The 26903-nt window shown below is 42.1% G+C and overlaps 1 protein-coding gene across 1 annotated transcript in view; it reads left to right on the forward strand.

The window, feature by feature from the left end:
* Positions 1-455: 455 nt before the first annotated feature.
* Positions 456-26903, forward strand: part of LOC139174002 (dual specificity tyrosine-phosphorylation-regulated kinase 1B-like) — a 37185-nt gene continuing 10737 nt past the window's right edge. Inside the window, exon 1 of the mRNA XM_070764003.1 lies at positions 456-895. The gene's annotated coding sequence lies outside the window, so the exon portion shown is untranslated. The remainder of the gene's footprint in view (positions 896-26903) is intronic.

The raw sequence follows: 26903 nt of genomic DNA on the forward strand, positions 1-26903 counted from the left end.
GAGGGGGCGGGAAAAAAGACTTCCCTTGCGCTGCTCCTTTTCAGGGGTGATACCAAGGAGAGGGATCCGGCGCCTGCGAAACTGGAATGTGCAAATCCTCCCCATCGATTTGCCAATACCATTAGGGCATTGCAGAGCGCCTTGTTAATTCCAACAACCCCCCCACACACACACCGCGGGCCCCCCCCCCCAAAAAAACCTTGAAAAATTAGCTGAAGGAAAATCTCCAACGCGGCAATAGATCGCTTTTTTCCGTATTTCCACCCACACCTAACAGACAATTGGGGAAGGGGAGATAAACTTAAAGGGAGGGGTTTTTTTCCCCTCCTTCCCCCCCTCCCGCTCGCTCTCCAATGGTGCAGCCCATCCTGCTACCCTTCCCTTCTATGTCACGTAGAAAATGTTCTAGGCTTCGTCGATGCCATTCTGCAAATGGGGCGGGGGTGCCGGTGGAAGGGGGGGGCGAGATGCACATACGCCCAGCTGCACGGGCTGCAGAACTCCGGCGCATGCGCGCCTTCGACCAGGGAACACGCACCTTCATAGCGGGCGGGCGTCCATTTCTCTTTTTCTTTTTTCCTCCCTCCCTCTCCTTCCCCTTCCCTTTTCTCTCCCCATCCCCCCGCCGTTTCTCTGCCTTCTCCCGGCCCGCTGCCTCACGTGGCTACGCCGGCGGGGCGCATGCGCTTAGCGGCGACAGCGGAGGCGGTTTGTTGTGGTCGCCATTTTTTGTTGCATTACTGGGAAATCCCGGCGCCGGAGCAGCCGCCGGAGAACGCCCCTTGCGCTGGGGGTGGGGGCGCAAGACGCCCGCCTGCCGCGCCCCGCCCCCAGCGCGCTTCTCCTCCTCAGCCCCAGCTTTGAAACACGCCGCGGGCCGCAGCCGCCTCCTCAGGTAAGAGACCCGCCCGGCTGTCGCTCCCTCGCCTCCCGCCCTCCCGTTCACCTCAGGGCCCTTCCCCAGCCGCGGAGAAGGGAAGCGGGAGCGGGGCTAGGCGGGAGAGCCCTCCGGGGCGCCCTCAGCCTGGTTCCCGCCCCGCTTCCCTCCCCCCGCCTCCCACCCTGAAAACCAGCCGGGGCTGCGGCGGGCAGCCTTCGCCCAGCGAGCCGGGTTGCCTCGTCAGGCCCCGCCCCTGTCCGGCTCTCCGGCTTCGCCTCGGGCGGAACCCCGCTCGGCCTCCCGTCCGCCCCGCCCTCGTCCCCTCCCCGCCGCCCGACCCCACCCTGATGCCCCCCCCCCCAATTCCCGCCGCCGTCCCCCCCATTTCCCCCCTCCCCGTTTCGGAGCCCCCCAAACTTCTGCCCGCCGCAGCCTCTCCCGGCTGCTGGCTTCGGAATAGGCCCGGTCCGCTGGATCAGATTCGCCGCCGCCGCCTCCTTTTTTTCCCCCCCTTGCGCGCTGCTGCTGGTGGTGCATGGACGGCCCATCTCCCTTCTCCTTCTTTTTCCTTCCTTCCTTCGTGAGAATTTTCACCGGGCTTCTCTTTTTTTTTCCTTCCTTGCTTTTTTGCCCCCCCCCCCTCGGCCTCCCCTCCTCCTCCTCATCTTTTCCTTTTGGTACCTTTTCCAAAAGGAATGAGATCTGTTCTGGCATTCGTCCATTTATTTCTCTTTCGGAGCTTTTTTTTTTTTTTTTTGTTAAATGCCATTATGATTGCTGATGCTGTTACAGTTGGTAGAGAGAGAGTCATTGCTGCTCGAGATCAGCGATGTACTAGTAAAATTGAGGTTGCAGGCAATTCAAGGGGGGCTCTTTTAAGATATCACTGGATTTGGTAGTGCTTCCCTTCCCCTCTCCTTTTAACCCCCCCCCCAAAAAAAATTTGTGATGGATAAAAAAAAATCTTCGTGAGCTGACTGCTCTGTACTGTACTTTAAAAAAATACCACTAGCACAGGTTATATCTCTGGTATGTGTGTATTTGATAATCCTGTATCACAAATAAAATCCATTTGTAATCCTTCAACCATAATTTCAGTGTTTGGTATTCAGGATGCATGAAGAAGATAGTTAGCTCTCCTAACTTTGGGCAAGTTAGGATCTAAAGGCCCTTGTTTTCCCCAAACCTAAATTGTGCCTCAGTGTGCTCCCCATTATTTTTAGGAGACTAGTGTTGGTTAAAGATTTAAGTTGGACAAGCCTGGATCTTAAAATAAAGTGTCATTTTTTATCTTCATGGGGTGAATTGATTCCTTTAGGATTTATCTTTGGGGAAGCAAAATTATGTGTCCCTCATAATCATTTAAATATTGTGTCATGTAAGTACATTTGTTTCACTTCTTAAAATACATGATCTTCAAATGCTTTCCTTATCCTAATATATATTGTATTTTCTCCATTGCCCCCAGCCAAATAAAATTAAAATAAACTCATAATTGCCATTTTGCTTCAGTATTACTAATTCTAGTGTGACCTGTTTCTTATCTCCTGAGTTTCTTATGTTATATATAAATGCCACCATAAAAAATGCTAGCAGCTGTAGTGATATAATTCAGAATAGTTATGAATTGTAGGAGAAGAGAATGGAAAAGCTCCTTGATGCCTATAATTTTGAGGAGAAATTCATGGTGAACCTATTAGTGCTCCTCAGAAATAAATGCCATTGTGTTTGGTCAGGCAGTGCAAAGCTGCAATCCATTTTTGCCTGATATAAGCAATAAAAAATACAGTGGGACTTACTTTTTACTAAATATTAATAATATTAAGCAATGTAGATAATTCCCAATAATGCCAGGGAAATAAATTTCACTACATATCTGCCAACAGAAAGTGATAGAATTTACTTAATTCTCTAATCTGGATAGGTACTAGCATATATACATACATACGTACATTGCTTTTATGACAAAAATGTTACAAAAAAGTAATGTGTCAATCAATATGATTTTTGACTATTATAAAATAAATGTTTAGCAAGTAACTGCTGCTGAGTTTTAAAAAATGCTGTATTGGTTTGTCAAGCTGTAGTAACACTGAGTGATTTTGTTTGTTTGTTTGCAAATATTGTGGGTGTTGATGGTAAGTTGGATTTCTGGAATTGTCAACTGTTCCTGAGTTGAATCTGATGTTATTCATTGAGGTTGGGATTGACTTATGTGGTGTTATACAGAGCCTTCACAATTCTCTGTTAGTATCCAATTTGTGCAATAACATATCATGAAACTCTTTGAAAAGCATAAATAATTATGGTTTCAGACTAAAGTATTTTTGTGCTTCTTGTTTAGTCTAACTCTTGTGTGGTTTAATTTGTGAAGATTTAGTTTGATTTTTGTAGAACCCTGTTCTTGATCACACTTTGGCCTGGATCATTGAAAACCTGGAAGCCTTTGTGACCAAAAGCTCATCCCCCCCCCCCAAAATGGAGGAGCTTTTGGTCACAAAGAATCAACATTGAGTGGTGTGTGTGTGTTTGTCCATCCCAATTTTAAATTTCTTGTGAATTAAATTTCTAAGATCATACCCTATATAACTATAGTAATGGTATTGGGTAGTACAAGCAAGTAATATAATTATCTGCTCCGAGGCAACAAAAAAAGCATAACTGAGAAGTGAATTCTGTTATGCAAATGTGAATGTAAACCAGGAAAGTTCAGAGCAACTTAATTGATGCGAGGCAATAGAAATCATTGGCAAAGGACCATGGGATGATAAGTTACACAGTCAATGAACTCTAGCAGATAGAATAGGGAGTTGAAATTTTGTTAGGAGAGAAAAGCAGCCTTGGAAGTTACTTCCAAAAATGGGAGGCCAGATACTTCATCTTGAAAACCCAAGTAGATAATTTCTCTAGCTTACTGTGCTGTTCAGGTATGTTTTGCTTATTTTTTGTAGTTCTGGAACCTTTTATATTTGGGCAAAAGTTCAGGGTACTTTCTGCACTGAAAGAGATGAAATTGCCCCAGGGAGCATGTAAAGGTTACCACATTAGAGGCATTTCCTGTTGTTGTAAACTGATACTATGACATTTGCTGATATGTTGATAAGCATAATAAAGATAAGTTAGTTATTTCTGTGACAGAGCTGACTGAATTCATAAGACCTATATATAATGAAAGGTAACATACTCTAGCCCAGTATAAATGATTATGAATAACAAGCCATCGTTTCATTGCCCCAAAAATGGTAATGAAAAATGGATTTTTCAGTGGGTATGGATAAGATGGATATTGAGAGGCTAATATTAATGAGAAATATCTATAGTGTATAGGAGACATCATTTTTGACAACAGAAAACGTAATTACTCTGTTAGAAAAAGTTAATTCACATGTCAATTTAAAGTTAGTCCTTGAATCCACAGTGTACCATAAACCAAGAATTAAAAAAGTCCTGTAAGAACATCTAATTTGTTAATTTAACAAGCAATTTAAGATATATATTGCAAATTCATAATTATTATATTTTCCTCTAAAGTGAAATATTTTGTGCCATGGTTCACATCCAAGAATTTAATTCAATGGATTTCCCCCACAAAGTGTTATCATTTTTGCACTAATTGTCTAGAAACCAGTTCATGGAGGAGGCCAAACCATAACTTCCCATAAGCTACCTGGTTAAATTGCTACAGACACTAAAATACAAATGTCCTGCAATGGCATTTATGGAGTATGACTGAATTGTATCACCTGTATGATTAACCTAAAGTAATCACCATGTAGTGTAGAAACAGCTTGGATGAGGTCTTAAACATGGATGGAACATGGACTCATACTAGGCAACTGTTTTAATTTTTAAAGAGAAACTAAAATGCCATAGGACATGTAACATGCAAACTATTATTAAGATATACTTTTATCTTTTTGAGAAATTATTATTTTACATTAAATGTAAGCATGTTATAATCTGAAATAGAACCATGACTTTGAAAAAGTAGTTTCAGTGGTAGGCTGCTTTAATTTTCCTGGATACTGTGAAAACACAAAACTCTTAGCTGCTTGATTTTCTAATACTGTATAGTTTTAAGACTTGGCTCAACATTGTATATTAATTTAATAAGAAATTATAGGAGTTTCAGAATTGGGAAAATGTATTCTTTATTCATATTTCAGGCAAGAGGTTGTATATTATGGTAAATCTTACTTTACTAGCCATAGTAATATATTAGGATCAATCTTTGTCTGATAGAGAAAAACTACAATCTTATTAAACTTAGAAAGAGTACATAACTTGGAATCACCATACTGGTACTTCTGAACCAACAATTTACAGGGCACATAGAGCAACATGAGAATAAATAGTAACACATATAGCTACAATAAACATTGGCCATTTACAATCTTAGACATTTCAGATTCAGTCGAATAGGTTGTTTATGTTTTGCTATTATTTGGCTAAATTCTATTCTGAATAATTTCTCAGCAATTTAAACCATTAAAACTAGTGCCTAGCCTACATCTCCTTCATGTTAGTATATGCTGATAATTTGTGCATATTCTTCTGTATATTTAGCTCCAAATCGGTGACATAGATTCAGATTTGCTATAAAGAATAAGCAGAGAAGTCTTCTCCAAAAATCTAAACCTATTATATTTACAGCCTATGATATACTTTCAAATGTTATTTCTTACTACAATGTAACTTTTCATTGATCAACATTCCTATGTTCTGTTCCTCATGTTTAATTTTGGGGCTCTAAATTCTTTGATTTGGATTTTCTACCTCTTTTTCTGACGCCTTCTAATGTCTATTTGCTGGTATTTTTTATATTTGATGCCTTTTACAGTTTATTAATAATAGTATATTTAATGTGGGAAAGTTGTTTTGGTTCAAGAGGAGGATTAAACTAAAACTTGGCAATTATCTTTTTGGACTTAACTGCCGGCTACTCCAGCATCTATCAACATTCTGATCAAAACTTGCAGTTTAATTAGATAGGAAAAGCAGAATTTTTAAAAGTGAAAAAATGGATTCAAAATGTAGATTTTTAAAGTCTTATGAGCCCAAAATAACTTTTATAATATAGCAATTATTCAAATCCTTGTAATTTACTATTAATTTTGTAATATTTTAGATGTAGAATAGAAATAAACAAATACAGTATGTATCACTTTAACTCTAAATATTTTATGATTTATTTTTCAATTAAGGTGCCAAGAGCAGGTAATTCCTGGTATTCTTAAGGAACAGGTAAAGTCAGGTGCTTGGTTTTGATTATTTGGAATACAGTAAGAAGATCCTGAAAATTATTCCTATAAATGTCACCTTGAGAAATCCTGTATCAGATGGATGAGGGAAAATAAACATTTCAACTTTAAGATTAGGTAGAAAAGAATCCCTAAAGATAGACTTTAATATGACTCATGTATATATCCATATATTTTGCTGTGAAAATCTTGGCTCACTCACATCTAAGAATGTGATCAGTTTTATCCATTTCAATGAGCTAAAATATTAGAACCCTCTTCCCTAAAAGTACTAACAACTTGATTAAAAAAGGAAATTTGGAATGAATTTTGTTCATTCACAAGATCAAAATTTCAGGGAAGTTCAGTTTTGATCCACTGAATTTGGTTACATGAAATGCAGATTCACCTATAAATGTATGGAAGAAAAGGGCTATTCTAGCATCTTGAGCTATTAAAATATATTGACTACTTTTGCCCATCATCAGTGTGTATTATCTTTGACACACTAAGTCCAACTTATATGTATCTCCAATATACATGTCCTCCCTTCTTCCTATGAAGTTATCAGAAGTGTTTTTATTCCATTTTAGAACATTAGAGGTTGAGTTTTGTCAGAACTCAATATACTACTTAATTTTAACTATGATTCAATTTAAACAATTCATCTTCAACATTTGAGATAATGAAGCTGGCTTGTAATTTATTATGCCATCTGAATGTTGTCTTGTTAACACTAAAATGTAATTACTGTTGGCAATGAATTACTTGGCTGATAAACCTTCAGTTTATCCCAGAATGGCTTGTCTGCTCAAGGTTTCTGTGCAGAGGCAGGCTCTTTCACACCCAAACATGGCTTGTAGGTTAATCATGTCATCTATGTTACTGCCAAGTCTGCTGCACACACTTTTCCTGCTATAACTAAACTCCGTTCACTTGCCATTTGAGCTTTCCATATACCTTATTCAGTACAAAATTCTTTGTTTTCTGCTGCATGATATCTTCATACCTTTTTTTTTTTGTGATGCATTGAAAATATTTTTGGGAGCTTCTGTAGATCTTGAAGCTTCTGATGTGTGTCACAGTGCCCTGAGTCATCTCTGTACAGTCTACCTTTTACTCAGAAATGTGGCTCATAAGACTTCCCAGTAAGTGTGCTTAGTGTTTCAAAACAGGCTGCTCTCTTAAATACATTTGGAAGTAACTTCTGTTAAAATCCAAGAGGTGAAAACATCTTTTAAAAAAACCATTTTTCTACCTAGTCTTTTTTATTTTATTTTATGTTTTATGAGACTGTTTTTAAGTTTCCGATGAGAGGGGATTTAGGAATGACTTTCTTATATGTGGATGCCATGTAATTTAATAATTGTACAATTAATTTTGATCCCCCACAATAATTTTAAATATAGCAGATATGTGTGCTTTATTGTTGTTGATTTAATTGAAGGCGAGAAATTTAGAAGATCAGCGTACCCAAAAAAGTACTATGACATATAAATTTGGTTTACATATTGTAAAGTAATAATTACATATACTTTTAATGAATTTTTATACAGTTTCCTGTATAAAAGCCTCTTGAAGCAGTTTACACACTATTATATTGTACAAACTATTTATGCTCTACCTATTATTGACAGGTTGCAATGCATTTGAAATTATTAAATAATGGGGAATGAAACTGTTGTGGAGCATTGGAATGAACTTTTCCTTAAAGAAGGGGATATTTCTCACCATTTATTGTTTAAAGTAAAAGGTACAATATTTGAAAGCTTTCAAGCTGGGAATAGCTTTTTTTTTTTTACATAAATTATAATCCATAACTTTAAAAAAAGAGAAAGACTCTTTGGCATCCTTCCTCATGAGATCATACGCCCTTAAAATGTTCTGCAAGGATTTTGCTTGTTTTAATTTTTCAAGGTGTTTCTGAGAGGCACATTTAGGGCTGCAATTGCATGACCTTTGGGGGCTTTTACTCACCTCCGGTGGGTTGCAGTTGGTTCCCAGGTGCATAATTCTCTTGCCAGTATGGGGGGGAGCACTGTCTTTTATGTCTAATTAGGGCAACCCTAGAGTTGGCTTGATCCAGACCTTGATTTATCTAAAGGAAAGGTTCACAGTTTATTCCAGTGGCCTTTGGCTACAGTCTCAAGCCTGTAGAATATATAGCAATGCTTTTAACTGCCCAGTTTTACGGCACAGCTGTTTCCTGTTCGTAAGGCCATTCATTTTGTCCGTGCATTTTCCTTAACTATACGAAACCCTCCGAAGCTTCTGACCTGGCACTCGGCCTCTCCTGAGAAAGATCCTGGATGCCTTGTGGCTGGCACAAAAGGACGCAGGACCTGCTAGGGCACTGTGGCCAAACCAAGAAGCCCTTCGTGATAGAGTTGCTTCCTACACCGAAGATGGAGAAAGATAGGAGATGTGATTCAAGCACCACTTGGGATTGGGGGGGGGGGAGAGGGCTTTTGACCCAGCTGGCTGTAAGAGTCGCCACGCAAGAGAGATCACGGCTGCAGTGAGTGGCTATGGCACTCTGCCAGCACTGTGAACCCTGTTGTTGCTGGGTCTCCCTTTGCAGGTTATTTCTAGCCCCTGTTCCTGGAAGGAGAGCCAGTTCTTCACCGAGGTATTTTTGGAGACTCTCGCCTTCTCTTTCTTGCTTTGTTTGGGCATAATCAGCCCATTGCATCCCGGAGAACCTAGCAACACTGCCTGGCTTCTCATTGGCTCCTCGGCAGCTCTCATCCTCCAATCAGAAGCTTGTTGCCATGGCAGAGATAGCATTGCACAGAAGCAAATGAAGAGGCGGGGATTGAATTTGCTGCCTGGTGGAAATCTGCAGGGCAGAATAGGGACCAGGCAGAGGGTTAATGCGTAGCCTGTGGCCTGGAAGCAGAGTGCAGGCTTGGCCCAGTGCCAGTGACGTACAATGCCAGGGTGGGCTGACAGACTGAAACTCCCCTAGGTAACCCTGCATACATGGCAGTACGGCTCCTTGGCTGATATTTCCTCTGCTGCAAAGTGCCTGTAACATGCTTCTCTCTCCCTACCCCTCCCCTGTCTCCTTTTCATGTAATCTCTCTCCCCCCCCCCATCTACTCTGAACAGCAAGAGTGTTCTGACAACAGACATATGCAGCCTCAAAAAGCTTGTTGTGCATTCTCCTTGTGTAGGGGCCATGCAATTGTGCTAGCTACACAGTTCCATCAGAAGCCATTGCAGCAGCAGAGCTGGCAATGTTGATATGTATAGAACTCACCGGCAGCCATGAAAGTCTGAAATTTTGAATTTTTACTGGTATGCAGTGCAATTTTTCAGCTTGTGCCAGCATCACATTTTTATCTCTTTAGATGTGATTTGTTTAATGCAGCTGTTTTTAAACCAATCACTTTTTTAGACTAGTGTATCTATGTATATTGATAAATGGAGCACATTCCAAAATTGTATCAGAAGAGCCTTTTCGTAAATCTAATTTGCTAAATATCAGATTGCTTGCATCCATTTCCTCCTGGGATTATATGGTGGCATACACCTAGCATAGGTGTAATTTTTAATTACCACTAGTTAGTGCTGGGTTATAGGACAAGTCTTAGTCAGGAGTCGGGGTCCTCAATAGAATTGCTCTGATAAACTGCATAGATTCATGTACTGCATAGATTTATGTACAAGGAACTCAAATGATAAGCAGTTTATAGAGAATACAGGACTGAAGAAGAGAAAAAAATTGTTTCTGTTTCCATCTGAGGGTACCATGTATTATCTGGGCAAAAATCCAATTGACCATTAGATGGCAACAGAGGCTTTTCTTTATCATTCCTCTGCTATCAAGTAGTCATTTGGATGTAGCTGTGATGTAATAACCTTACTTTTTGCAAGAAAAGTGAAGCTATCTTCCATCTTAAAAGAAAAGGGTTTCTTTTCCATTTTTTCTTGTCCCAGTAATTAACCCAAATAAGAAAAAATAAATATTTTTTATGAATACATGTCCTCTACTAGATTGTTCTCAAGCTTTGAAACACTTGAACAAGTTGAACAAGTTAGCTCTCCAAGTTTTTGTCCCCAAAGCAAAATAGAGACCTCCAGAAATGACAACTGCACTCATTTTGATTATGTGTTTGGAATTCAATGGGCAGCTGGGTAAATTGTGTGGCCTTTCCATTCAACTTCAAGTTCTCAGTGGATTTTATCATATTGCCAGCTCAAATTGTATAATATGCAAGTTTGATCTAGAAAACGTCTCTGAAACCATTAAGATGGCAAAATAATGTTAATGTCAAATAAATATGAGATTACATGTCAGTATCTTTCCTAAAAGCTATTGCTTATTATATTATAGTGCAGTATATATATTATCTCAGTGATTCCAGATAGTAGTTGCTTCCTCCGTTCACTAGCAGAAGTAGTAGAAGTACTTGGGCACAGAAAAAGTATGGATGACACAATTTTGAACAACATGGCACCTTCTCAAGACTTACAGAAGTGCCTTAAGGCAGTGTTTCCCAACCTTGGCAACTGGAAGATATTTGGACTTCAACTCCCAGAATTCCCCAGCCAGCGAATGCTGGCTGGAGAATTCTGGGAGTTGAAGTCCAGATATCTTCAAGTTGCCAAGATTGGGAAACACTGCATTAAGGGATCCAGAAGTTAAGGGAAAAAATATTGCACTCGATCTGCAGATGCCAGGAGGAGGCAATATAATTTACCCCATGCATTTATGATTGATACATTATGATATTGATACACTATGATACATAGTGTTTGGTTTCATAGGGTTAAAACAACATCAACATCATCCCATCTTTAATGGCAATTTAATAATGATATAATTTTATTATCCCTTCAAGTTTAGAATTTAATGTTTTATTATCAATGTTAGATCTGAACTAAATTTCACATTCTAAGATGTAAATCACAGTGCCTTTCTTGTGATACCAACATATAGAAATAAGGGTACATTTGCCTTCTCCCAATTCTCCATGAGATTTGCCCTGGAGAATTCCCATGCACTTGGTCTTTTTTGTATGTCTTATTTCTTGGGAATGATGACAGTGTTGGGCAAAACAGGATGGAGCCAATTTATTGAAGAATAGAAAAATGAGAGATCAGACAATTGCAGGAAGTATAATTTGGCCTGCAGCTCCACTTTTTTTCTTATTTACAAAGTTTTTTTCAGTTTTGTCTCCCTTTAAGAAGGTGTTTCACCAATGCTGTGGCCAGCAAACTTTATTTTGGAAATTTTCAAGACACAGCCTTCAGAAGTTAGGATATACATAAATTGGTAACAGTAGGTCTACGCCAAAGCTGGGATGGCGCAGCAGGTAGAGTGCTGTACTGCAGGCCACTGAAGCTGATTGTAGATCTGTAGGTCAGCGGTTCAAATCTCATCACTGGCACAAGTTTGACTTAGCCTTCCATCCTTCCAAGGTGGGTAAAATGAGGACCCAGATTGTGGGGGCATATGCTGGCTCTGTTAAAAAGTGCTATTGCTAACATGTTGTAAGCCGCCCTGAGTCTAAGGAGAAGGGCAGCATAAAAAAATCAAATAAATAAATAAATAAATAAAAGATATACCTTAAGGCCTTAATTCTCTGCAGACATTTTACACTAATAGTTTGAGTAGCATTTTTACTGACAAATCAATCATTAGAATTTAGAACTGGAGAAGTAGTAAAACTACCAACTGTTTTTCTGGGGGACAAAAGATCTGATGCGACCAATCAGATTAAAGTTAAAGTCCCTGGAAATTTTCTGGGCCTTAGTCAAAGTTGCAAGGTTTGGGCATTTGGGTGCAGCAGTTTGCTATAAATTAATACTTCAAAAATGAGTGCAGAAAATGTTCACTTATACAGTTCCAAAATTTATAGATATCTTCTAAAGCAGTGGTGGCACGTGAACCATTGCCCTAACTCAGCTCCAATGTACATGTGTATGCCAGCCAGCTGATTTTTGGCTTACACAAGGCTCTGGGAGGGTGTTTTTGGCTTCCAGAGAGCCTCCGGGGTGATGGGGGAGGTCGATTTTACCCTTCTCCGGGTCCAGGGAAGCCTTTGGAGCCTGGGGAGGGTGAAACACAAGGCTACCGGGCCCACCAGAAGTTCAGAAACAGGCCATTTCTGACCTCCAGAGGGCCTCCAGGGGTTGGGGGGAGCTGTTTTCTCCCTCCCCAGGCATTGAATTATGGGTGCAGGCACATGGGCATGCACAATAGCACGTGCAAACACTCTTTTAGCACCCGAGGGAAAAAAGGTTTGCCATCACAGTCTTAAAGTCTTGTGGCCCAAGACTTTACCAACAAATGAATACCACTGAGGAAACTCATGGAGTCAAGTGGTAGCCTAGAGGAAGCATTTGTTAGTGGAGTTGAGAATTGGCACATTTCAGCCCTTCGTGGCTTCTCTGGGCTGCATTTAGAAATCTTTTGTCAGCTGTCCCTCTGATCAGTTTCCACTTGGCCATGGCATGCAACCAGCTGTTTGCTTTGATCCAGGCAAAAGAGCATTCCAAGCCCACTGACCTTCCATAGCCTTGCAATGACAGCTGTGTAGCACTGCTTTCTGGGTTAGCTCACTGTGGCTTTAAGACTCACTCGGGCACAACCTGGGTGAGTGCTGTCCAAAAAGCCTGGCTGTCAACTCCGTGGATTGTATGTGGTTGAATAGAGGTGGTCTTTCCCTATGGTGATCTTCTCCATCGCCAAGACCTGCCTTGTACAATGCTGCTGACATTGCAGAGCCATTGGGCCCGGCAAGAGCCTTCCTGTTTTCTGCCTTCCACTTGCTATAACAGAAAAATGGTCACAGGTAGGTTCTGTTTATGGTTAACAGAAAATTTGTGCCTAGCTATTTAATGATACCTTTCTCCTAAGTGGTCAATATGGAGATGGGGGATGAGGTATGCAATTGTCTACGATCATAGGGCAAAAGGACAATTGCTTATTTAGAGAAGGAAAAGGCATTTTGTTTTACATTTGTAGTAGATGGGAAAGGAAGTTGTGAGAATACTTTTCAAGCCATATAAAAGAGTGTGAAAAAATGGAAGCATTCTGAGCAGGAAAGTCTAGCTGAAGTGTAATGCTTTATTTATTTGGTTTACATCCTGCTATTCTACTCTGACAAGTACTCAAGATAGTTGAGAAAAGTTAAAAATAGAGGAAGGTAAAACAGATTAAAATTAACAGTGAAATATTAAATATTATTTAACAGTTAAAATCTAGGTTAGGATGCCTTTTTATTCTTGAAGATGAAGTGACCTAGTTTCTTGAAATGCAAGAAATAGATTGTCCTCAGTGCAATGAGAATGAAAATCCTGTGAACATAAGATACATCTTTAGGGTTTCATAAGTTACATGGCTGAGTTAGGAGTAACATGGCTGACTTTGGATGAATGTGTGGTGAATTCTATACCGATGTATCATAAAGACCATGCTTATAATTACTGCTATAATAGAGGAGTCTTCCATATATGGAAGTTTTTGAATCATATGGTTACAGAATTTTATTTAGACTGAGTGAGCAGTGATTTTTGTGGGAGTTGCATATTATATTGCTAGTTATCTTTGTCGCTTATCTGATGGAAACACTTTACGATCCGCTGAGTTAAGGTGATCTGCTGAGTTAAGGTAGTTGCAGTGTTTTATTTAGACGTTATTGTATAAATAATTTCTTGTGAGATGAAAAGTACTGTAAAGAAACAAAATCTTTGTTTAAATGCATGAGCTCGCATCCTCCTTTCAAGATATGAGAAGACACTTGATTTACTAAAGGAAAAGAAGGGAAACTCCTTGAGTAACTTTTATTTTACAAACACAAAAGCCACCGTTATAGAGCTATAAGACATGGGCTTCAAAATACAAGACAGCACACCCTTGAATATGAAACTCAAGAAACCATTTTCAAGTTGCATTTAATAACAACATTGGTTGAGCTGGACCTAACAATAAATTACTTCCAGGTCTAAATTATACTTACCGTACATTTATTAATTTCATGTCCAAGCCCTAGTTTGCTAGATAGAATCCAAGATAGAGAAGTCTTCATAAATAGTACTGGTGCATCCAGAATTGTGTTTCTGAGCATTTATTTGTGGCTATCCTTTTTTTAAAAAAAACATTAAGTAAAATTTAAGTGAAAGATGAAGGGAATGAGGCATCATTGGGAAGAAAATAAGAATACAATCCATGGGGGTGGTGCATCTCATGACTGGTGGAGAAACAATGCCTCCATGGCTTTAAAGTTTTGATCATCAGTTATTTAAGTCATAGAATAAAGCCAATTAGGCATGATCATGGATGGACCATTTATAGCAGTGTTTCCCAACCTTGGCCACTTGAAGATATTTGGACTTCAACTCCCAGAATTCCCCAGCCAGCAAAAGCTGGCTGGGGAATTCTGGGAGTTGAAGTCCAAATATCTTCAAGTGGCCAAGACTGGGAAACACTGATTTATAGCAACTAATAAAGAAATGACTTCATTAAGATATACTTATCCTGGAAGATCAAAAGTTGGTTTAAGTTTTAGCTTATTTTTGAGAAAGAAATGCAATTAACCCCAGGATTGGACTGACTTATAGATCATTTCTGCATTAGGCTTAGGTATGTTAAGTTGTCACATACTTAACTGTACTTTTAGTGGGAAAAATAAGTTGGCTGTCTTAGTTAAGCAAAGCCTTCTGAGTTGGGGCTTGCTCTGCCTGATCAGAATTGTGAGCTCAAGTTTTCTGCACAGGGCAGAAGTACAGCACCACAGCCCTGCTGCAAAGCTAGCACAACATTATAGAGATGCTGTTCTGCTAAGAATTGCATGTAGCTGGGCTGAACTTGCCAAGACAGTACTGGATTTTGTGCTTCAGTGGAGCAGAGCTAGGAATAGAAACGGCCAGCTCTCTAACATGTTCGCTACTGTATCCCATTCCAGCCACTCTTAAAACATCCCTTCCACATCTAAGAATAGCACTTAGTACTTTGAGTGTTGCTGGGGCACCATCCTTAGTAATAATACATTCTGTTTATTATTTATTTATCAAATTTATATGGCCACTGATCTTTCAAGGAGTGATTCTGGGTGCGGAACAGCAAAAAAGTATAAGACAGTAAACAGAACAAACACTCATATTTTAAAAGTTTTTAAAATAGCACACACACGAGAGATTTGACGCGTAATAGAGCCATTGCAAGATTAGACCTCATAAAATTGCATTTTATATGCAAAAGTGAAGAGTGACATATCTCTATTTTGAGGAAAAGCAGGATTTCTTCAATGAAGAGAAATTACAAATATTAACTGAGAGATCAGTGCTGCTTTTGAAGGCTCCCCAAATCTTAATATTAGTGGGTTCTGCGGTTCCCTCGGTATCAACCATTTATGTTAATGTGACAACTAGAGAGACATGGGAGCATTTGATTCAAATCCTTGTCCAATTTATTTAAACAACTATACATTTAAGTGCATTGTAATTAATTGCATTATAATTAATCCCCCCACAGTGTAGAACCTACATGCTGTGCAGACATAGCCAGCTCCAGCCCACTGTTTTGACTACTAACTAATATGACATGTCACTGGCTTTTGTTATTTGTGGATACTCTTAAGGCAAGGCTGCATTTTCAACTAAACAAACAGCCTTGTCTCCTTGCATTACAGCAGATGGTCTAGCTGCATATTTTTCATGTTGAGGTCAAGTTGGTATTGGCTCAAATCTATGGATGGGACACCACCAGGCCAAATATATGTAATAGGTTAAAAATCCTTCACCGTTTATGCGACATCAAGGCATTGGGATGGTATTTGACAGAGAGTCTAAAAATGTTCATTGAGATCCTTGTTTCTGCAGCATTGCTCTGTGGAACCCATTCTTGGGCTAATTTTATTTGTTGGTTTGTTTATTTGTTTGATTTTTATGCCGCCCTTCTCCGTAGATTCAGGGCGGCTTAGAACATGTTAGCAATAGCACTTTTTAAAAACATATTGCCCCCACAATCTGGGTCCTCATTTCACCCACCTCGGAAGGATGGAAGGCTGAGTCAACCTTGAGCCAGTGATGGGATTTGAACCGCTGACCTAGAGATCTACAGTCAGCTTCAGTGGCCTGCACTACAGCACTCTACCTGCTGCGCCACCCGGGCTCTTATTCTCACTTCAAAGTAGCAGAAATTAACCCCAGCCATTATTTTCTAACAGTAACACTATACTGTATATTCATTTGCAGAGTGCCCTGCAGTGGTAGGATTCAAAAATCTTTACTACCGGTTCTATGGGCTCGGCATGGCTCGGTGGGGCAGGGGAAGGTTACTGCAAAATCCCCATTTCCCCTAGAGTCCTGGGACTCGGGGGCAGAGAACTGATGGGGGCGGGGCCAGTGAAAGGTGGTATTTACCGGTTCTCCAAACTACTCAAAATTTCCGCTACTGGTTCTCCAGAAATGATCAGAACCTGCTGATCATTTGCTGTCCTGTGTTTAGTTCCCAGCATTGCCAATATAAGGTCTTTGGTTATAGGTCTGAAGAAAACATCTCCTGAAAGCCCAAGAGAATTGCTATTGAGTCAATGTAGGCAATGCTGGCTTAAAAGTGTTACAATTCTAACTCAGCTTCCAAAGAAACATTGTTCACATGGTAGCTAAGTTGCTTCCTGCCTTTGATGTGTCCCTGTTTGAGCTAATTTCCCTCAACTATGTCCCATGTCTTCTTCCATTGGACCTTTGGAATATACTGTGAACCATTAAGAATAAAATTTGAACATTAGATGTACAGTTTTAGTCTAGCAACGTTTCTTGTGATGCTGTAATATTATTATGCTGTAATACTTCCTAAAGTCATGTTAAGTTATATTTTGGGGGATCTTTGAAATGTGATAATATATAAATATGACAGATAAAAATATTTTTACCAGGGTTTTTTTGCAAATCAAGGAGATAGTGTGTGTATACACACACACCTGATGAAGGCAAATAAGCCCCAAAGAGATCTATAGTAGTCTCCTTTCCTTTTCATTATCAGCAGAATATGTTTTATATGTATGTACGTATGTACGTACGTACGTATACGTATATGTATATATACACACACATACACACATTATAACAGAGGAAGTAACATGGAGAAAATGAATTCAAAATCAAATTTCCAGTACATGTAAAATTAGAATTATTAATATTTTATATTAGTAAATCTTTTTTTTCCATAATTAATAATACTGGGAGGGGGGAAAAGTATCATGTAGGACTTATTTTCTTTGGGAAAAAATGGTAGTACTGTACTTTAGTAATCTGGTCCTGCAGAAGTTTTCATCTAGATGTTAACAATTAGAGAAGACAATTTATATATACTTACAGATAATTAGAAAACACCATGACTTTCTTATTAATATAACATGCAAAGGGAAGCAAGTTATTTGAGCAACATTTAAGTGATTTCAAGTTTTAGGTTGTTTAAATACTTTGAAAAAAGTGCTGTGATAGGACACGTGAATCTTAGCAAAAGGAGTCCACAAACATAGAAATGTATATCCTGGAAAGTAGAAGAGTAAAAGTGATGATCTGAGGAGATCTTCAGGGTTTAAAAAGAGTGCTGCTCAAGTTTCCAGTGCAAAATTACAATTGCCGGAGAAGCAATCAGCTGGCCTTCCTCAGTCAAACATGCAGGTACCAGAATTGTTGCTGGATCACATTTATAACACAGACCCCCAAACTTTGCAACTTTACAACTTATTTATTTATTTATTTATTTATTTATTTATTTATTCAATTTTTATGCTGCCCTTCTCCTTAGACTCAGGGCGGCTTAAAACATGTTAGCAATAGCACTTTTTTAAACAGAGCCAGCCTATTGCCCCCACAATCCGGGTCCTCATTTCACCCACCTCGGAAGGATGGAAGGCTGAGTCAACCTTGAGCCGGTGATGAGATTTGAACCGCTGACCTACAGATCTACAGTCAGCTTCAGTGGCCTGCAGTACAGCACTCTACCTGCTGCGCCACCCGGGCTCTATATGGATGAATTCTGGGAGTTGAACTCCACACGTCTTAAAGTTGCCAAGTTTGAAGACCTCTGATCTATAATTTCATGTGGAGCAAGGTAGCTAGTTTAGAGCAAAATATTTGCCTGTAGCTGTGTTTTATTTTAGTCCAAAAATTGTATAAATTCTTAGTGTTAGTTGTAACGTATAGTGGTACCTCTACTTATGAATTTAATTCGTTTCGTGACCAGGTTCTTAAGTAGAAAACTTTGTCAGAAGAAGCAATTTTTCCTATAGGAATCAACGTAAAAGCAAATAATGTGTGTGATTGGGGAAACCACAGGGAGGATGGAGGCCCTGTTTCCTCCCAGGAAATTCCTAGAGAGGCCCCATGGAGGCTTCTCCTTGCCTTTTCCAGCCCTGTTTCCTCCCAGGAGATTCCTAGAGAGGCCCCATGGAGGCTTCTCCTTGCCTTTTCCGGCCCTGTTTCCTCCCAGGAGATTCCTAGAGAGGCCCCATGGAGGCTTCTCCTTGCCTTTTCCGGCCCTGTTTCCTCCCAGGAGATTCCTAGAGAGGCCCCATGGAGGCTTCTCCCCACCTTTTCCAGTTACATTTTCAGAGGCTTAGGATTGTAAGTGGAAAATGGTTCTTGAGAAGAGGCAAAAAAATCTTGAACACCCGGTTCTAAAACTAGAAAAGTTCGTAAGTAGAAGCGTTTATAGGTAGAGGTACCACTGTACAGTATAATGATTCTGCACCTTACTGCCTTAGAGGCTTGAACCACATGATGTCCAGATCTTTCTGACTGATGTAGAGAAAATAAATGGTCAATTCTATCCAAGTCCCCTAGCCACTATGATTGGGGCTGAGGCTGACACTAGAATAGCTCTTCCAGTTGAGGGGAGACATTGTCTCTTTGCAGAGGGAATATGGTTGACTTGCCAGATCGTAAGCATCCTGCAACAGCTTCTGAATGAGCCCGTGACCTTCATCTTTATATCAATGTAATGGGAAATGCATCTGGGATATAATACAGCATATATGTCATATGTGACATAGATTGAAATTAGAAGCAAGCAAGTGGGACACTTGTCATTTCCAGATTATTCTGTGTATTCTTGTTCATTACTTTTCTAGTAAAATTCTAGCTCACGATGGTGTTTTATCAGGACCTTGTCTGGAGCTGTTTGTAATAATTGTGCAGTAGGAAAAATGAATTCCACACATTCATATTGGTATGTTCTTGCACTGACAGTAAAAAGAATATTTCTTATGAGAGAAGAGCAATAAATGATAGTCTAGAATCCAATGTAGTGCCAGAAACAGTTAAAAGATTGATCACACTGTATACTCTTAGGAATTCTTTTACCTAACCATGTTCAAAAAGTGATCTTATTTGTAGGGGTGATTTTGCTATGTGGTTTACATTTAATGAGAAGCTTAATGTCTATTAATTTTACATAGGTATTTATAGTTTATGGATCTTTGTTACTTATGCGTTACATATAGATCATTTTAAATGTTTTAAGACACTTTTTTGTTCACTGGGTAATCAGTACACAGAGTTGATTCTTCTTTTGTATTTCATTGTTTTAATAAAAATAAAACTGATGTTAAAATGCACAGGGGTGCATAAAACAACCAAAATATGATACAAACTCAAGATTTAGTATTTGAAGATGGCAGGGTTTAATTTTTATGTAAGGTTCAGGATTTAGAACCAAGAAGATTAGATTTGAACGTATTCAAAGTTTTGATGGGGTTTTTTTCTTTAAAAAAAGAGAAGGATTCTAATGGAGAGGAATTTTCAACTATATTTGCAGAGTGGGATGTAAATAGCTGTGGCGATAGAACTTTTTTTACAGGACACCAATCCTGCAAAGGTTTGCATAGCTACCTTTAATTGCAATATATTTTTGGACTATTCCCCTTTGCTTCTCTTAAAACAAGCTAGAAAGGATGAGAAAACAAACTATAAAGAATTTTCCTGAATCCATTTAGAAATAAAAATATCAAACCCCTTTTTTTCAACATGTTATTTTATTAAAGGTCAAGGGGTTCACCACTCCCAGACCACCTGTTTTGCTGGGATATTCCTTGGCATAGTTCATTGTCCAGCTATTCATGCCACCATCACAGAATCCAGTCCCTTCTACTACTTTGCTCCTCAGCTTTGCCATTTTATGGCAAGAAGGAAAATTATAATAATATTTAAAACTGTGAAAGCCAGAAACGGCAAGGAATCTTTGACTCGCCATCAAATCACTCCAAAGCTATTTGAAGACACCTCAAATCATAGGCTTGATTTGAAAGGGTATTCAATTGAATCTCATTTGGAAGAAGTCACCACTTCAACATTTTGCACAGCCCTAGGCAATTTGGTTTGGCTGCATGACAAGATTTTGCTTCTTGCCTAAGCCCCACCTAATCATCTGTTTCAATCCTTGTGGTCCCAGCCTACCAGGAAATGTATCCAAGGAGAGGTATTGACCAAAAATTAATGCAAATGCCTTCTTCTCGTTTTCTACTTGTTAGCCCTCCTTTATGCCTTTCAAGCTTGGCCCCACCTTAGTTTTTACTCTTGCTTCTGTTGCCTGCACCTATGATCCTTTCATCCTCCAGGACCGCCTTCTGCCGCACGAATCCCAGCGACCGATTAGGTCCCACAGAGTTGGCCTTCTCCGGGTCCCGTCAACTAAACAATGCCGTTTGGTGGGACCCAGGGGAAGAGCCTTCTCTGTGGTGGCCCCGACCCTCTGGAACCAGCTCCCCCCAGAGATTAGAACTGCCCCCACCCTCCTCGCCTTTCATAAACTCCTTAAAACCCACCTTTGCCGTCAGGCATGGGGGAATTGAAATATCTCCCCCAGGCCTATACAGTTACAGTGATCCCCCGATTATCGCGAGGGTTCCGTTCCAAGACCCCTCGCGATAATCGATTTCTCGCGATGTAGCGGCGCGGAAGTAAAAACACCATCTGCGCATGCGTGCCCCTTTTTCCATGGCCGCACATGCGCAGATGGTGGAGTTTGCGTGTGGGCGGCGGGGAAGACCCGGGGAAGACCCAGGGAAGGTTCCTTCAGCCGCCCAACAGCTGATCTGCTCGTTGCCCAGGCAACGGGGAAACCCCATCTTCGGCTCCTCGCTGCTGCCGCGCTGCGGAGCAGATCAGCTGTTGGGCGGCCAAAGGAACCTTCCCTGGGTCTTCCCGCCGCCCAGGCAAAGGGGAAACCCCAAGATCGCTTGCCGCTTGCCCGTTCGCCCGCCCACCCGGCTGCTCGCTTGCCGCTCGAGAGCAAGAGGGGGAGAGATAGAGAAAGAGAGAAAAGGAAAGAAAGAGATGAGAGAGGGAGGAAGAGTGTGAGAGAGGAAGAAGCAAGATAGAGAAAGAGAGAGAGAAAGAAAGATGAGAAAGGAAGAGAGTGACGTCATCGGGTGGAAAAATCGCGATATAGCGTTTCGCAATGATCGAGATCGCGAAACTCGGGGATCACTGTATATATGGTATGCTTGTGTGTATGTTTGCTTTTAATAATGGGGCTTTTAGTGTTTCTTTTAAATTATTAGATTTGTTATATATTGTTATTATTGCTGTGAGCCGCCCCGAGTCTACGGAGAGGGGCGGCATACAAATCTAATGAATGAATGAATGAATATATCAATCAATCAATCAATCAATCAATCCTCTCTTTCCAAAATCCAAAATGATAGGACATCTTCAGGAATGCATCCTTGGTTCTAAAAGGGAAAGGGAAAATAATTTTCCACACCAAGAATTGATTACATTTCTATCCTGTCCTTCCTGTAAAGAAGCAGAGGGCTATATATTGGGTCTCCCTTTGTTTGATCTTCTTAACCAAACCTTTAGGACAGGGGTGAGGATCCATGCCCCTTCTCCGTACTGAAGGAGTGGGTCCAGCAGTCACATGGGTTGCTCCTGTCCAATCCGTTGGAACTGAGCCTAGTATTAAAAAAGACTGCTGGATCCGCCCCTTCCCCAGAATTCGCTCAGTTCGCATATCCTGCGGTTGTATTGTGATAGCTCGTTCAACATTCTAACACCTTCCCTTCGATCTTTCCTTCAAAAAGTAGTAAGATTTATTGTCTTTATTCATTTACTTGCACTAATTGCGCCAGCCGTTTAAAAGAAAAAAAGAAAAAAATAAAGCGGCTCGGCTTTTTTCCTTGGGAGAAGTTGCGGTTTCGTTTTCCCCCGGCGGTTTTTGCCGGTTACGATTCCTGCGGCCGCTTGTGGATTCTTCTAATCCTTTGGCCTGGAGGTCCTGGTGCAAGTATTTATATATTGATTATTTATTGTATACAAAATATTTAAGGGCTTAAGAAATACCTCCTGCGGAGTGAGACGCCTTCTAGTCTCCTGGACTTAGTCGATCGCTTCCCCTTTAAGTAATTACGGAGCGATTTTTTCGGCGCGAAGGCCTTCGCGCCCTTTTTAAATCTAGGCCTCTCGTGTTGGCCTCCTGCCAGCCCCGTAGGCCTCAGTCCACCGCGTGGATCCCGGAGCGGGCCTTGGGGGTCCCAGGCTAAATTCTCCACCGGCTAAGCCTCCAACCAGAGTGCCTTGGTTTACTTAATTACAAAGTTTAGGGAGGCTGGCCCCGCTGGATTTGGGGGCATGAACTCTGGGTTTGCCCAGATTGTCCTCAAGTTTCAGCAGCTTCGAGGCCTCGAAGCAGGATCCATTCCTCTTGGGAAGTCCTTGAAATTCTTCTCCTTATTATTCAGTTATTGGCTCAGCCTTGTCTTCTGTTAATTGTCAGACTATGGCTTCTTTTCCCAAGAGAGGCACTACCAAAGGTCCCAAAGAGGTTAGGCCTACTGGTAATTCTACTGAAGTTCCCCAGGCCTCTTCCTCCTCTTCCTCAGGCACCCATTCCTTAGCCAAGCCCACCAGGGCTGAGAAGAGAAGGGACCCAGCCCTACAAAAAATACATGATAAATCAGCCAAACTTTTTAAGGTGCAGGCCCAAGTGCATATCAATCCAACCCCCCCGGAGGCCTCTAACCTGCCTCTTTCTGGGGTTCCTGTGCTATCCCTGGATGAGCCAAACCTAAATCCACCCCAACCTAACCTATGGGGTTTAGGTCCAGAGGAGCCAGATATTACCGAGGATTCCTCCCAGCCAGAACCTGCTCAGGCCCTCAGGGATCCTCCGGCTTTTCCGGCTGATATTTCTTCCTTGCCACCGGAGTTTCAGTCTATCTTGACTATTCTGACTAACACCATTGACGCTAAACTCTCATCTTTCAATGTGCCTTCTCTGTCTCATCCCCCACCACGCTCCTCCCGTCCCGTGAGTTCTTCTCCTTCCTACAGAGCCCCAGCCATGGAGGTCTCTGACTCCTCTCAGGAAGAGGATGAGGATGTGGATGCAGAAGAGGATGATGACCCATTTCAGCGTCTGTCGGAAGATGAGGAATCTCAGATTAAGATTCCAGCCCCAGCTGCTATCTTTCCTTCGCAGCTTTTCAAATCTCTCCTGCTTAAAGCTAGAGTATCCACGGGGCTAGCCGGGCAAGAAAAACAGGCTACTTCTTCCTCAGACCCTCCGGAGGAAAATCTTCCTTATTTCATGGAAGAACAGGAAGACAATGAGGTAATTCCTATGCCCAAAGTTGTTTAAGGATGCCTTGCTCAAACAGTGGGACCACCCAACCGCTGGCTTTACTCCCACTCCCAAGGACAAAAAAGAAGCTCTACAAGCTCTCCTCCTCCTATGAGGAACTCCTAACATGTCCCAAGCCAGATGAACCAGTGAAGACACTCCACTCGACTGCTACCATACCGGGCGAAGCAGAGGAGGTCCTCCGGCCAGAGGACAAACGACTTGAGCAAATGCTCAAAAGGAGTCTCCTTGCAGACTCATGGGCCATTAAGAGTGCTGCAGCGGCATCCTTCCTTTCCAGAGCTATGCTCTTGTGGCTTCGTCAGCTCCAACCACACCTGCCTCCAGATGACTTACGGGGCCAACAGGATTTCAACAAAATCTTCGCAGCTCCCCGATATGTAGCAGATGCTTCCCTCCAATCTTCCAGATTTGCAGCCAGGTCAGTAGCAGCCTCCACAACGGCCAGAAGACTTCTCTGGCTCCGCCCTTGGCAGGCGGGAGTAAGACAGAAGTGGCAGTTAGCCATGGGTCCGCTGAAACGTAACCTCCTCTTCGGAGACCTTCTGGACCCTCTCCTTATGGAGACCACAGACAAGAAAAAGGTCTTGGGACCTACCACCAAGAAGGCCCCTAAACCGCAGCCCTTTCGGCGCACAGGGCGTCAACAGGATCAGGGCTTCGCATTTCAAAGGAATCCAGGTCAGTATTCCCCTCGGTTTCGATCCCAATCTAGAACCACCAGGGGCAGAGGTTCCCGTTTTCAGAGAGGATCCTCTTCTACCAGGGCTTCCAAAAGAGCCAGATGGTAAGTTTTCCTCCTTTCCCATAGGCGGTCGCCTAGCCTGGTTCTCTTCCGCCTGGCACCGTTCTTGTAAGGACCCCTGGGTCATTGACACTGTGGAAAGGGGCCTAAGGTTAGAGTTCATTTCACCTCCCCCTAACCGTTTTATTTCTTGTCCTTCTCCCAGTTCCACTCCATCTCGTATCCGAATGGAGGAGGCTATTTCTCATTTGTTGACTATTGGAGCTTTTCAACCGGTCCCCTCTCTCCAGAGAGGTTTAGGCTTCTATTCCATCCTCTTCATGGTCCCTAAGACCTCTGGAGGCTGGAGAGCCATCTTAGATCTAAAGAATTTGTACCGGTTCATAAAATATAGGAAATTCAAAATGCATTCCTTATTTTCCATTTTAGCAGCTCTACATCAGGGAGACTTTATGGTGTCTCTGGATCTCACGGAGGCCTACCTCCATATTCCCATTGCCAAGGTCCATAGGAATTTTCTGCGCTTTGCCTTTCAAGGCAGGCATTTTCAGTATAGGGCTATGCCATTTGGGCTCTCCTCAGCGCCCAGAGTCTTCACTAAACTCTTGGGATCCTTGGCAGCTCATATCCGGGCCTCTCCCATTCATATTTTATGTTATTTAGATGACATTTTAATTCATGGAAATTCCAGAACTGGTGTGGCTGCAGACCTCTCTTTTACCATGTCGGTTCTACAGAATCATGGTTTCTCCATAAATCTTAAAAAGAGCCACCTTGATCCATCCACTTCCATTCTGCATCTGGGAACTATCATTAATTCTGAGATATCCCAGGTTTTCCTCTCCACTGAGAGAAAACGCAGCATTTTGGATCTCATTGCTCGCATCCTGCCCCAGCAATCTGCCTCCATTGCCACCCTATCTTCCCTTTTGGGTAAAATGGTGTCATGTATTGGTATTGTTCCCTGGGCCCGTCTTCACGCCAGGGAACTACAGTGGCTTCTATTACCCTTCCAGAGATCGGGCCACAGCAACTCGAATCGTCGCATCACCATCCCACCGACGGTTCGCAGATCCCTCAAGTGGTGGACTTCTCCAGCCCTAGACAAGGGATCTCCCTTCCGGTGCCCCGACCAGTTTGTAGTCACCACAGATGCCAGCCTCTCGGGCTGGGGAGCCCACGCCCAGGGTCTTTTAGCTCAGGGCACATGGTCACCGGAGGAGGCTTCCAGGCCCATCAATTGGCTAGAATTAAGAGCCGTGTCTCTAGCTCTAAAACAATTCCACTCTCACATCTCCAACCAACATGTGCTGATTCTCACCGACAATATAGTCATCAAAAGCCATATTTGCAGACAGGGAGGCACAAGATCCAAGGCCCTCATGAGGGAGGTCCCGAAGTTAGGCCTTTGGGCAGAGAAAAATCTCCAGTCGCTTCTAGCCGACCACATCTCGGGGAGCCTCAATGTCCAAGCGGACTGGCTCTCGCGAGCGACCTTAGATCCAGGCGAGTGGAATCTCCATCAGTCACTGTTCCACCAAATCTGCCTCAGGTTCGGCCATCCAGTGTTGGATCTATTTGCGACCAAAGCCAATGCCCAGCTCCCTCGCTTCATCTCCAGGTTCCCGTCTCCGGGAACAGAGGCAATCAATGCTCTCAGGAGCCCTTGGCCTCCAGGTCTATTGTATGCCTTCCCTCCAATTCCAATTCTGCCAGACGTGATCAACAAAATCCTCCTGGAGAAGGCCCGAGTAATTCTGATTGCCCCTCACTGGCCTCGCAGGCCCTGGTTCGCGGACCTCCAACAACTGTCCGTCCAGGACCCCTGGCGACTCCCCGTTTCGGAGGATATGTTGCGACAGGGGGCCTCCTTCCACCCGGACCCAGAGTGGTTCCACCTCACCGCCTGGCTATTATCCGGAGGGACTTAGACCTGCGAGGGTATGACCCGGACACAGTGGAAATCATCCTGAAGTCTAGAAGAGGGTCTACCAACCGGATCTACGACCATTCTTGGTCCAAATTCCATCAGTGGTGCTCGCAGGAGGGTTTTTCAGCACCATCCGCCGACACCTGGCCGCCATTTCTCCTGTCTTGGCGGGGCCTCGCAGGCAGCCCCTCCGCTCTTTTCCAGAAATCCAAGAATTTCTAAGAGGAGTGGCCAACCTCAGGCCTTCTAAAATCCACAGATATCCTACCTGGGACTTGCCACGGGTTCTCCACTCTCTTACTCAGGCACCTTTCGAACCCCTGAATTCTGCGTCCCTCAGGTACCTATCCTTTAAGGTAGCATTCCTGGTGGCGTTTACATCCGCCCGACGCATATCTGAGTTGGCAGCCCTTTCTATCAGACAGGACCTTTGCCAGTTTTCATCAGGACAAAGTGGTTCTGCGACTGGATCCCACCTTTCTACCAAAGGTTAGTTCCATGTTTCA

The sequence above is a fragment of the Erythrolamprus reginae genome, chromosome 11 (assembly GCF_031021105.1).
Source record: "Erythrolamprus reginae isolate rEryReg1 chromosome 11, rEryReg1.hap1, whole genome shotgun sequence".
Classification (NCBI taxonomy): domain Eukaryota; kingdom Metazoa; phylum Chordata; class Lepidosauria; order Squamata; family Dipsadidae; genus Erythrolamprus; species Erythrolamprus reginae.